The 13,801-nt window shown below is 39.3% G+C and overlaps 1 pseudogene; it reads left to right on the top strand.

Moving 5' to 3' along the window:
• Nucleotides 1–9,941: 9,941 nt before the first annotated feature.
• Nucleotides 9,942–13,186, top strand: LOC127766389 (uncharacterized; annotated as a pseudogene).
• The last annotated feature ends 615 nt before the right edge of the window (nt 13,187–13,801 follow it).

The raw sequence follows: 13,801 nt of genomic DNA, 5'->3' as shown, positions 1-13,801 counted from the left end.
TACTCCCTCCATTCCTAGATATACACATCTCTATACTACTCCAGTTGTTCAGCAAAAAGATTGAGGATAAGGAAAAGATTCTCTTTCCGACACCTCATCAGCCAAATTCTGACTTGCTCGAATTCCCCTCCAAAGCACCTGATGGATTGAAAAAGTTTTATTCATGTGAATTGGAATCAGAAGCTTACATTGTGTACACAATTTAAACACTAGAAATGCTTACATTTGAAAACAAAGGGAGCGGTTAGGGTCATAATTTTTATTTAATTTGCAATTGATCAAAGGTAATAATAAGGACCACACAATTCTCTTGGGAAGATCTTAATACTGTTAGAGTACGCAGCACCGCCCATCAACCGTGGGCCAACCAGGTCACATTGGGCCTGCTACACCACAGATCGAACCGGAGCCACAACTTTAGGTCCTCTGCCTACACAACCCAAAAGACTAGTGTGATGGGTGAGGATCACCCCCACTTTTTAAGTCGTGCTCCCCCATTATCAATTACCGATGTGGGACTAAACTCAACAATCTCCCCCATCACACATTGGGCCCAACAAGACAATCCAAAAGACTAGTCTGATGGGTGAGGACCGCCCCCACTTTTAAGATGTGCTCCCCCATCATCAATTACCGATGTGGGACTAAACCCAACAATCTCCCCCGTCACACATCGGGCCCATCAAGACGATCAAAAAGACTAGTCTGATGGGTGAGGACCGCCCCCACCTTTTAAGTCGTGCTCCCCCATCATCAATTGCCAATGTGGGACTAAACCCAACAATCTCCCCCGTCACATCAACCCATGTGACCCTTAAGACTTGCTACCTAGTCATCAATTGCCGATGTGGGACTAAACCCAACAATCTCCCTGTCACATCAACCCATGTGACCCCGAAGACTTGTTACCTGTCACATCAACCCATGTGACCCCGAAAACTTGTTACCGGGCCTCTCCACCATGTGACCCGTGGAGATTGTTCCGGATTCCAAACCTTGGTCTCTGATACAACTTGTCAGAGTGCGCAGCCCGGCCCATCAACCGTGGGCCACCCAGGTCACATTGGGCCTGCTACACCACAGGTCCAACCGGAGCCGCAACTTTAAGTCCTGAGCCTACACAACCTAAAAGACTAGTCTGATGGGTGAGTACCGCCCCCACCTTTTAAGTCGTGCTCCCCATCATCAATTACTGATATGGGACTAAACCCAACATATACGATCTTAGTTGATGAACCATTTCGATATTAAGCATGTTTTACATCATAAGGTATCGGCGCCATCTCTGGGTTTGAGGCCATAAGATGAAATGAAAATTAGGATCCTAAAATTTTAAACCAAATTCATGTCTAAAATAAATAAGGTATACTTTTACTCAATTATATGACTTCAATATATGTTATTTCCTATAATATTTAGACATACATCAAGTATTATAATGCTAAAAGAGTCAAGTAGTATTACTGACATCATGTTCTCAACTTACCATTTTACCAGGTCCGTCTAGGTGAGCTATCGACTATCGACATCGAGGATGAGGAGTCAAGGACAACAAGGTTGAGGAGGCAGACGTCAACCGCTCGCCTGCTAGTCACTTAGGGTTGGGTCGTCCAGGGCGTCATCGTCTCGTCGAAGGTTTGGACTCGGAGTCGTAGAGCAGAATACAAATACATGACGCCATTAAATTTTCGCAAAACGTTTGACTATTCGTTTTATTTAAAAATTTAGTATAAATATATAAAAGTGTAAGTTAAAATTATATTTTATTTGATGATAAAACAAGTCACGATAAAATAAATGATATTTATACAATTTTTTTAGATAAAAACAACATCATACATTTTGAAATGGAGGGAGTAATATAATTTAGAAAAAAAAGATTTATGGTCATATATATGTTCCGAACAACTTGGAAACAACTCCAACTAGGATCCGTCGTATATAAATTTAAAACATGTTGATTCTAGGAAGACCACGTACACAGTACACTACATATATAATTATGTGTGTTTGATCTATATATTGCATATTCCTTTCAGATATGTTTATTAGGGCATTCCAGAATAATGTGACCGGGTAGATAAAATGACAATACGAATGTACTATAGGTTATAATGAAGTAAATATGAAAAGTTCAATAGAACCAAAACTTTATCGGATAGGCCTGTTTGGCACAGCTTCACCTCCACCTCCACCTCTCCTGGAGTGGAGCTGGGTGGAGCTCTCTTACAAAATGAACTAGAGAGGTGGAGCTGGGTTTAGGCAGCTTTACAACTCCACTTCAGACCTGCTCTTGTAGCTAAATTTAGGAGATGAAGCTCTACCAAACAGACGGATCAATATATAACCAAATTAAACATATGACATCACTTTGTTGGATAGACATATATACACAAGAAACTTTTCAACAAGGGCCTACAAACATGAGCATGTGTATGCTAACTTAATTACCAGGTAATATATGTTGTCTCTTTGGTTTGTGCTTATGTTTTTTTCCTTTTGCGCCTAATGCTTGCGATGTGCTTGCACTTAGTAATGGATATTGGATCAGCAAAGAGATATTTCTACCCCAAGTCAAAGTCGGAGATCAAGTGTATCACATCCATGTGCCCGGTTTGGCCTCACGAGACAACAGTGACTTGAAATGTGCATATGCAAACTCTGATTTGGTTCATCATGACTTAATGGAAATCTTATCTTGCCATATTTCCGATGCAACAGGTCCATGTCAAAATTCATTCCGAGCGAATTAGAATCATGAGAACAAGAAATATTATTGATATATAAAAATGGGTAAACTTCTTCGGTCTTGGACTTACAATTAAGGGCCTATTTAGCGGAGCTTCTTGCTGCTGTAGCTTCTCTCAGAATCAGAAGCGCCCTTAAACAATCCAACTTTTGGTCCAGATTCTTAGAAGCTGGCTACCAACTAGCTGCTTCTCAGAATTTTAAGCTCCCCCAAACAAGCCCTAAATTCGTCTGTTGATTTGTTGTGTCAATCAGACCGCCGCTTTAATCTCAAATTATACTCCTTAGCCTTAATTCCTAATGAGTAAATTATATATGCTTAAGGTATAGAAACTTGATATGTAGGGGCAAAACTTAGAAATTGAGCATAGTGGTGCAATAATTTTGCTTATTCTTGCATTTAGACATGCACATGATTTTTTTTGTCCATGTAAGCATGCCATCTTACTAGGGGCATACATGATAATACTGATTTGGCATAATCTTAAAAAACAAAACTTACGTGTCCAGTTTAGCCTCCATGCATGATCAATATTTCATAGAACAAGTCCTCAAGCAAATCTGAAATACAAGAGTATGCCATGGTGCTCTCACCAAGGTACCACAAAAAAATATTAGGTAACGCAATTTGTTTTTACCACCGAATTCACTTGTTAATTTGCTCACATATTTCAAGTTCTCAAACTAGATCGAACCCACATAACTACTATATCATCAACATAATTTACTTATTCATAATTTGGAATGTTAAGATCCTAGGACGTCCTAGATTTGTTTGTTTCTTATTCATAATTTAGCCTTTTAATTAACACCACATTCTATCACGAGAGGGCATCTTAAGTCTGGTTCTCCATCATCCTAAAATATAAAGCATAACTATTTTTTTATGTTGCCTAGTATGAAGCTTGTGTACATGCAATTAACTATAGCACCTCCATCTCCTCTTTACTTTGTTTTTCAAATCCTTCGATCTCATGAAAATCTCTAATTCCATTAGGTATATATATTGTATTTATCGGGGCAACGTATTTGGTGCACTCATGCACACACACACAATTAGGCCCCTCCAATCTAGATCCAAAGGCTAATATTTAGGTGAGGTAATTTTGCAAAAAAAAAAAAATGCCCGCCTCTTGCCCTATAGTTTTGCGAGAAACCCCATGGTAATTAGTTTCCTATCCGCTCATCGATCAGATCGTGTGTTCTCCTGCGAACACCGCCGCCGCCGCCATGGCTATCTTTTCTCTAGCGCTTTGTCACTCTTGGTGTTCTTTGTGCGTAGTGGTGGAGGCGATGAGTGGGGACTAGATGCACTGAACGACAATGCCGCCCATGGCGGCTGGGGCGGACGAGGACGACAACTGCAGCGGAGGCGGAAGAGGGCGACGTTGACGGCTGCCATGGACGAGGACCACGGTGGTGGACGGAAGTGACGAGCACGTGAGCTGCAGCGGAAGAACGTGATGACGGTGGTTGCGGTGGAGGAGGGCCGCAGCCAAGGCGAACGTAGGCGGCGGCGGCGACGGCGGCTGGGGTGGACGACAATGATGATGGTCCGGTGGATAAAGGAGACGGTGACAACCGTGCAAGACGAGGGCACCCGTGCGGCTGTCGCGAAAGATGGCGACCGCCGGACTGGACGACGTGGTCATGCGGCGTACGCAGCCGGGCTGTGCAACGGACGTGGTATACGGTGATGGCTTGGTAGACGCCGGTGACAACAGCGGCCCCCGCGGACGAGGGCGTCGTCCCGACGGTCGTCGCAGTGCGCTCGCAGGAGGACACATGACCTGATCAATGGGGGAATAGGAAAACCAATTGCCAAGTGTTTTTTTTTTTTTTTTTTTTTTTTTTTTTTTTTTTTTTTTGCAAAACTGCAGAGCAAGAGGCAGGTGTTTTTTGTGCAAAATTATCTCACCTGAATACTAGCCTTTGGATCTATATTGGAGGGGTCTGATTGTGTGTGTGTATAAGTGCACCAGATAAGTTGTCGTTTATTGGAGTGATAATAATAATTGTTTCTTGGTCTTTGCCTTATTGTCTATCTTATATTTTGGGATGGGATAAGGCCATGTTTAGTTCGCGAAAAGAAAATTTTTGGCTATCATATCGGATATTTGACTGGATGTCGGAAGGGGTTTTTGGATACGAATGAAAAAATTAATTTCATAACTCGCCTGGAAACCACGAGACAAATCTTTTTAGCCTAATTAAACCATCATTAGCACATATGGGTTACTGTAACACTTATGACTAATCATGGACTAATTAGGCTCAAAAGATTCGTCTCACGATTTTTATGTAAACTGTACAATTAGTTTTTTGTTTTTATCTATATATAATGCTTCATACATGTGTCTAAATATTCGATGTGACGTTTTTGAAAAAAAAAATTAGGAACTAAACTAGGCCTAAGTTTTTTTTTTCCCGAAGGAACTGCCTCCTTATCTGTCCTTTGGAATGGTTGTGCATGCCCGTACCTTTCTCTCACCACATAAATTGAGCAACGACACAAGTAATTGAAAGAATCTAACGATCAATTTGAATGTCTGCCCTGGACCTTTTGAGCGCAGTTGATCTCACCCTTAACTTCAGAGCACCTTGTAGGCCAACGACATGCATGCGCATGCATTGTACATGGACCACTGACAAAAAGAGTACGTGCTAGTAGGCTGCTAGCTGCAACATGTACTAGTTCGCTAGGATGTTTTGCCGATGAGCCCGAGTGTAGTTACAAACTTTTTTTTTTCAAATTTCTAACTTTTTCGTCACATTAAAATTTTCCTACACACATAAATTTTCAACTTTTTCGTCACATCGTTTCAATTTCAACCAAAATTTTAATTCTAACGTGAAATTTGCATGGCCGATTAGCTGGACAAAGCTACTACTAACCCATGTAGCAGATATATTTGGGGAGAGATATAGCACACTCTCAGTTTTAAAATATATATATAAGCATTTCTATGATTCATGTGTCACGGTACTTTCAATCAACTAATTAATCATTTCTCCACCTACTTTCAATCAACTAATTAATCACATTTATATCTTTTTTAATATATTCATATACTTTCTCTTCTTAATTAACCTATCACAACTATTTCTTCTCACATTTATGGTAATCTCTCAACTACATCTGTCCAAGAATATAAGAGATTTTATTGGACAAAATCTCATAGGGCAGCCACAATGTGGCAGTAAAAAGAGATCATAAGGTCTTACGGTGACCATATACATTGTGGAGGTAAGCTATGATGTATTAAATGCAAAAGAGATAACTTTAAACTTATGGCTCAACAACAAGAAAAAAAATTAATAGGCTAAAACTAAGATGACTAATAAAAATACAAGGACTTTACACTTGTGGGTGTTCAATCCTAACATACATTATTATTTTAAGCACTATAATAATGATCATAGAAATAATAGGATCTACCTTAATGATATCCATGACCATAAACACGGTAATGATCTTTATATTCTCGGTGCCGAGGTATGTTTTAGAGTAGAGGGTTGATAAAAAAAATGGGCCTAACTGATTTCAGCCAGCTAGATATGCATGACCACGTGGCTAACTGATTTCAGCCACAGGAGTACAATAACTCTGTGTCCTTTTCAGCTCTGACCAAGAGTCAACTAAATATATCTAGCTTCGTGCTAGTCACTAGGCAACTGCATGACATTTCTACAGAGTGAGGTTGTGCCGCATATAAGGCTGTCAAAATTAACTTGAAGGAGCGTATCAAAGGTTGTACACTTGTACTCCCATAACTGCAATCTCGTACAACCCTGGAGAGGAGCGTTAATAAAGAGAGCACCGAAGAAGGAGTGAACCAGGTTAATAGTATCAAGGAGATTGCTATTGTACATGATCATGTTCCGGAACGGTACGATAGTAGGTCTGGGCTAGACTTAGAACCTAATTGATATGATATACTCTCTAATACCAGACCAATGCCCATCGGTACCAGCTAATACTCATTGGTTTTAGACCGCCCTCCATAAACACCTCATCGCTTACGTCAACGATGACGCCTCATGACCCGGCACCGCTGGGCTGTAAGAACTTACGTATGCGCTCCTCCAATCTAGCTCGCACGTATACGCTCCTCCAATCCAGCCCGTCACCGGTGGAATCTAACAGTGGGGGCCTAGGCAGCCACACCTCACGGTGCTCGCCCTTCACCATCCATCAGAAAAGGCTTAGCATGCAAGAGAAGCAGTGGTTCGTGTTTCATCAGCGAGAGGCGAACCGATGGCCCATGTACACCATCAAGTGAAGTGAGTACCAAGTCGTTGGCACACCGGCGGCAACGATGTATGTAGTGGAGGTGGCAGGGGTCCGACAAGGAGACAGTTCGTACAGATGTGTTCCAGTTGGTGGTGCAGCTCAACGCCTCTAGCGATTGGTCACTCGCACTGGCTGCTGCAGTGGCACTTGACTAGATGGCGAGATCGAGGAAGGGGAAGGGCCAACACTACCGCATGGGAGAAGCCTAGCGCTGACAGGAGCCATCATGAAGTGGTGACCTGACGCTTGACCAAATGGTGAGGTTGGGGACAGCGGTGGCGTTCGGGTCAGGGAATAGGAAAGGCAGTAAGGGGCCGATGGGAGCTAGAGGAGTAAATTGCGTGTAATGGGGGGACGGAATCCCGTCCAATAGTATTTTTGTAAAATCAAATAGCCCTAACTAACATGCTTCAACCATGACCGTCGAGCAGATGGTTTGGATTTATGTGTAATGCATATGCCTCACCATTTAATACCATTTGACAAAAAACACTGTGCATCCCCTAACAAATTTTAGTTATGGAAGGATATATGATAACATTTCTGAAAAAAAAAACGTCTGATGAGAACATCAGATGCAATTTTTGTCAAAAACTACTACTTTTTTAAAACTTGTCATTTTGGTACATGGTCAATACACATGTTTCATCCCTAATATTAGTTATATGTTTATAAAATCTAATGAAAATATAACTATATGGAAGTGATTTTCATGACAAATCTACCAATATCATTTTTTTTTCATCTCAAATCCCAATATTTTATTAATTAATTATGTAGTCTTGAGTTTTGACGGCACACATATATATAATAAGATAATAATAATAAGACATCTGTTTAAGAACGAAGCTAGCATATATATAGAATGTCTCAGTAGTTGTTCTAAGCACCTCTATAACATATCATAGACAGTCATACTAGCCAGACAATGTATGTGTTTCTACAGTTAACAATGATGATTTGTGCAAAGCTCTCTACAGTGAGTCATCCATTATATGAGTTTATTTTTGTTTACTTCATAACCCAGTTCTTGACATGTGTGACCTAAAATGATGTATAGCATTTTGGTTCGAAACCCATGGTTTTAGGTAAAATATATGTTTCATTAAACCCATGATTTATATATTTAAAGTACTCATCATATGACATCATAATATACAATATTTTAGTATATACCCACATTAACGATACTTTTAGTATATACTCACATTGAATGTCCCTAATCTATCCCTCACTCTCCCATTATGCGATGGCAAGAAGGAAATGTGAACCGGCCTATATAACAACAATGCTCTAATTGGTTATGTAAATGCACAATACCATGCTAGCTAATGGAAATTAACCAAAGTTGTTCAATAAGAGGATATGTATATGCAATAATTAAACTATACTACAATTGTTCTTTTTTTTTTGCATATTTTACATGTGTTTATGGGTATATTAGGAATTCCTTTACAAGCAATATGAATTGTTCTCACAAATATATTATCGTCTAACACTACTACACAAATGATTTTTCTGTATGAGGACACCTATAGTTTGCAGACGGACCATAATTGATCGTACCTGCAAAAATTAATCTGCATTTTCACATATGGCTCCTTAAAAGTCCCGCATGCAAAAATTACCTCTTAACATGCCCAGATGGAAAATAAGATTATTTTCGCATGTGGGCCTCTTAAGTGGTCCGCGTGCGAAATTACGTACCCCTTGCCACCAACCCCCCTCTCCTCTTCCGACTCCTCTCACCTTTCTCACCGCTGTGCTACGAGCAAGTGCGGGCGGCAAGGCACCGGCGGTGGGCGGCAAAGGCGGATCCGCCCCCCCCCCCCCACCCTCAGGAGCGACAGCGGTGGGAGCGAGCAACTGGCAGTGGAGACTGCTTCGACGGCTAGGGTTTCAGCTATTTTTATTTTTTTTTGGATATTTTTGCCGAAATTATTTTCACGTGGGTCGGCTTAGGTGACAGTGTGAAAATCTCATTTTCACATGCAGATGCGCTCCCCGCACGAGAAAATGACAATCTTTGCGGACACCTAGATGCAAATGGAACAAAGGTCTGCATGTAGCGTGAATAGAAAAATCATTATCTGTGCAACCAATTACTATTGTGTGATTTATTTGTTTCCATATTTGCATTTATTCTTTTGAAGGTATATATGTTCTTGCTTAGCATACGGTTCAAACTCCTGAATTCTAGTAGACAATAGAGTTTAAGATTAAATTAAATTGGATTAATATTTTTATTTCCGTTTGAGATATGAACAAAATGTGTCACCCTAGCTAATTATAATCTAGTACCAATAACTCCAACGACTCCAAGAATTTTTAGAGTTAGGAAAATTCACTAAAATAATACTTCAAGTTAGAGCTGTACTACCAAACTACTACTAGACGTCAAACTACTGTTCATGGGTGATGTACTAATACAGGGAAAGGATCGAGGACCTGTTCATTTTTTTATTCTTTTATCTCCATACCACTGCCATGTACTCCCTCCGTCTCATAAAATGGCAAACCCTAGAATCCCAAGACAAACTTAGGACTAGTGGAAAAAGGCCAAAATACCCTTAGTGACAGTACAACCAATCATTAGCAGTAGTACTCAGCCATCCAATAAACTAATAGTACTGGAGTACTACAAAACACAGAGACTCAGCCATCCAATAAACTAATAGTACTACTACAAAACACAGAGACAATAGGGCCGGCAAAATTTTGAATCAACATTTAAGCGCCACTTTGTGGGCGGCAAACCATACAAATCTTAGCACTACAAACACAAGTACTACACCATGCCCTATAAAACTTTGAAATGAATCAGAACACAAGTTTCCCTCCCTTCCACTTCATCCCTTCATCAATTTGCAACAAGCACCTCCATCTCCATTGATCAATCATGGCTTTAGATCCAAATATTCCACTAGATGAGAGAGATGAGGAGGTTGTTCCTGATCTGAATGAACCAATGGGTCAACAAGAAGAAATGCTTGCTGGTGAAGAGGATGATCATCTTGGAGGTGTTGTCCAGGGAGCTGGCAATCATGTGCTCCCTTTTTATCTCAACCTTCATGCACCTGACCAACAAGAAGATATGCTTTCAGGTAACCTTAATGTAAACACCATGAATATAAAATCATGCTTCTTTGAAAACTTTCAACTATGCAAAAAAAAAAAGATGATCTATTCATGCTCATAGATTTTGAAGGCTAGTGGATTGTCATGTTAGTCTGCAGATAAAAATTAGAGACGAGTAGTACATCATAAATTTCAGGCTTGATAGCCATTTGACATTTACATATGCTAACTGCTGAGTAAGAAACTTCAGTATTAATTTAGGTGATTGGTGTACACTAAAAAAGGTGCCATAGACATTGGCTTTAAAGATATATCAAGTAGAGACTAAATTTTCTTGTACCTAAATAGATTAAGGTGCCCCCCAGGCCTCATGGACAAACCAGAGCCTATTGTCATATGGTGACCATGAGTTATTCGCTTGGCTTTCAGCTTCAGGATTCAAAGGCAAGAAAAGCCCTAATGTCCAAGAGAACCATTTGAGTTTGCTATCAGCCTGTCACACAGTAGAGAACGTAAATAATTAAAGTGTAAATTAATAAGTAGAGAAGGCATATATTGCAATCATTAAATAAGACAGGAGACACAAACCTTCTTATTCTTGCCAATAGGTTTCTAGCTTGGTTGGATGCAACCTTCTTATTCTTCTTGTCAAAATTTTCGAGCATATTCTTTAATTTTCTATAGTAACAGATTTGAGATCCTTCACTCAAATGCTATCCTTCAGATGTTGTTCCTCACCATTAATGGACCTACAAAATAGAAAATGGAATATTCTTCACACCAAGAATTTAAGGAGTGGATGAAAAATATCTTAAACCTGATGAAAGCAACATGAAGAGAGTTGTAATAGTAGTAATCAATCTCTGTATGAAGATCTATCATGCTATGAATTTTTTTTTTTGGTAATTTACCAACACAATTCTGTCAATGAATATTGGGCATAATAAAGTTCATTCCCTTCGATGTAGTTAGGTACAAATAGTACTCACATGAAGCTGGTATCATGTGTACTACTTGTTCACACTGACATCAAACATGAACTATGATTTCATTGGCTCAGAAGTACTCACATTGTAATTGTTACTATAGACGGTGATGATGCCATGGAACAAGTTCTGGAAATTAATGGAGGTGACAACCAAGATGCATTTCCTTTTGATCTCAACCTTGATACCTACTAGGAACACCTACAAATGCAAGCAGGTAAGCCCTTTTAGCTAACATGAAAAACAAACAGCCAAGAAAATGATAAATTGTGGTTTTACCCAAAGCATCATTTATTTAAGGATAAGATTATTCGTCTAAAACCATGTTTTTATGCCAATTATCTAGAACAATATAGCCATGTCAATGTCTATATATCCATCTTAAAATCTGTATGTATGGTCAAAGCATATTGCAAATAAAACCACATAGTAAACCTAACAACTTGCACATGAAGTTTATTATCCACATGATCACTTATTATGGAAAGCTCATTTCAAGCTCACTAGGACAATACAAGCCTAATATAGATATTGCATAATCATACAACAAGAATATGCATGTTGTATTAGCCTTAAACTTGCAAGCAGGTTGATCTACACTAAAATAACCACAATCTGATTGGTACAGACGACTCACCTAGTAAATGTTTTTGTAGATTTGCAGGAGTACGGCGTGTATGCCGGCGATGTGAACATTGTTTTTGAACAAGAGGAGTTGGATGATTCAGATCTGGAAGATGAACATTCAAACAAAAATCTTACTAATATACAAAGGCAAGCGATATATGATGCATTGGTTAGGAAAACTATAAATGGAAGACTAAGAAAAAAAAGCTACAACTGAAGTTGTTGAAATGTTCAATGTGAAAAGGGGTAGAGTGCAGGATATTTGGCGAAGAGCGAAGCAGTGCCGTGCACAGGGAATACCAATCAATATAACATCTCGAAAGAAAAAGAATTCTGGTTGCAAAAAGAATGAAATCGACTTGTCAGATGTTGCTAATGTTCCATTGCAGCTAAGGGGCACTTTACGGTCATTTGCATCAGCCTCAGGTATACTGAAAAGCACACTACATAGGATGTTGAAATCAGGGATGCTAAGACGTCACTCAAACACACTCAAGCCATTGTTAAAGGAAGAGAACAAAAAATCAAGGCTACAATGGTGTCTTTCCATGTTAGATCCACATACTTTGCCAAATGAACCCAAGTTCATTGATATGCGCAACATTGTGCACATCGATGAAAAATGGTTCAATACCACTAAAAAGACAAGAAATTTTTACATGGTCCATTGGGAGGATGATCTATACAGACCTGTGCAAAACAATAATTCCATTGATAAAGTTATGTTCTTGGCAGCAGTTGCTAGACCTAGATACAATGAAGAAGGTATATGCACTTTCAATGGCAAGATAGGCTTGTGGCCTTTCACTAGCCTATCTGAAACTTAATTGTTAATCTAACTTGTTAATGTACTACTTAGGAACCAGCACAACGGACAAGTCAAAACAGACCTAGGGGCACTCTTGTCACCAAGACAATCAAGGTTGATAGAGATACCGTAAGGTCATTTCTGATTGCTAAAGTGTTACCAGCTATTATATCATGTTGGCCTAGAGAACATGCACACAACACTATATTGATTCAGCAAGACAACGCTCCTTCTCACGTGCTATTGGATGATCCTCAATTTGCATATGCAGTATCACAAACAGGGTTTGACATCCGCCTAATGAATCAACCTCCTAATTCCCCAGATATGAATGCACTAGATCTTGGGTTTTTTGCGTCTCTACAGTCATTAACATATAGAAGGATATCTAGGAATATGGATGAGCTAATAGATAATGTTGAGCAAGAATTTCATGCCTATGATGACAGTAAGTTAAATAGGGTGTTTTTAACACTACAATCATGCTTGTTGGAGGTCATGGAAGCTAATGGTGGAAATGCATATAGGATCCCTCATATGGGTAAAGAGAGGCTACAATGTCTACACATGCTTCCTAAAACTCTTAGTTGTGGTTGTGATTTATATGACAAGGTTAGATCAGCAATAGCCAACCAAGTGCAGTAAATCAAGCAATATGGCAGTATTATCATGGTTCGAGCTTTTGGTTAAATGGCAGATTGTATATATGCTAATGTAAGATCAGGATTGCGCATCAAAATGCATCAAATCATGTCATGTGGGAAGTTTTATCATGGTTTTATATTTTGGCCAGCTTTCAAATTGTATATATGCTAATGTAAGATCAGGACTACGCATCAAAATGCTTCGAATCATGTCATGTGGGAAGTTTTATCATGGTTTTATATTTTGGCCAGCTTTCAGATTGTATATATATGCTAATGTAAGATCAGGACCACGCATCAAAATGCTTGAAATCATGTCATGTGGGAAGTTTTATCATGGTTTTATATTTTGGCCAGCTTTCAGATTGTATATATGACGATGTAAAATGAATTAGTAGTAATCAATGTCTGTGGGAAGCTCTATCATGCTTTTGTCTACGAAAAATTTCAGATTATATGGCAATGTGAGATAAGCATTGCGTGCATCATCATCATATTGTTGGCAATGATAAAAACATCATCTTAATTTCTTTGACCACAATAAACCATCATATTACTAAGTAATTTGACAGGCTACCATTCATAACCAGCTAATTTCATGTACTACCAAAATTAC

The sequence above is a fragment of the Oryza glaberrima genome, chromosome 3 (genome assembly GCF_000147395.1).
Source record: "Oryza glaberrima chromosome 3, OglaRS2, whole genome shotgun sequence".
Lineage (NCBI taxonomy): Eukaryota > Viridiplantae > Streptophyta > Magnoliopsida > Poales > Poaceae > Oryza > Oryza glaberrima.
The sequence above is the reverse complement of the archived record's forward strand: the minus strand, read 5'-3'. Positions and strand labels throughout refer to the sequence as shown.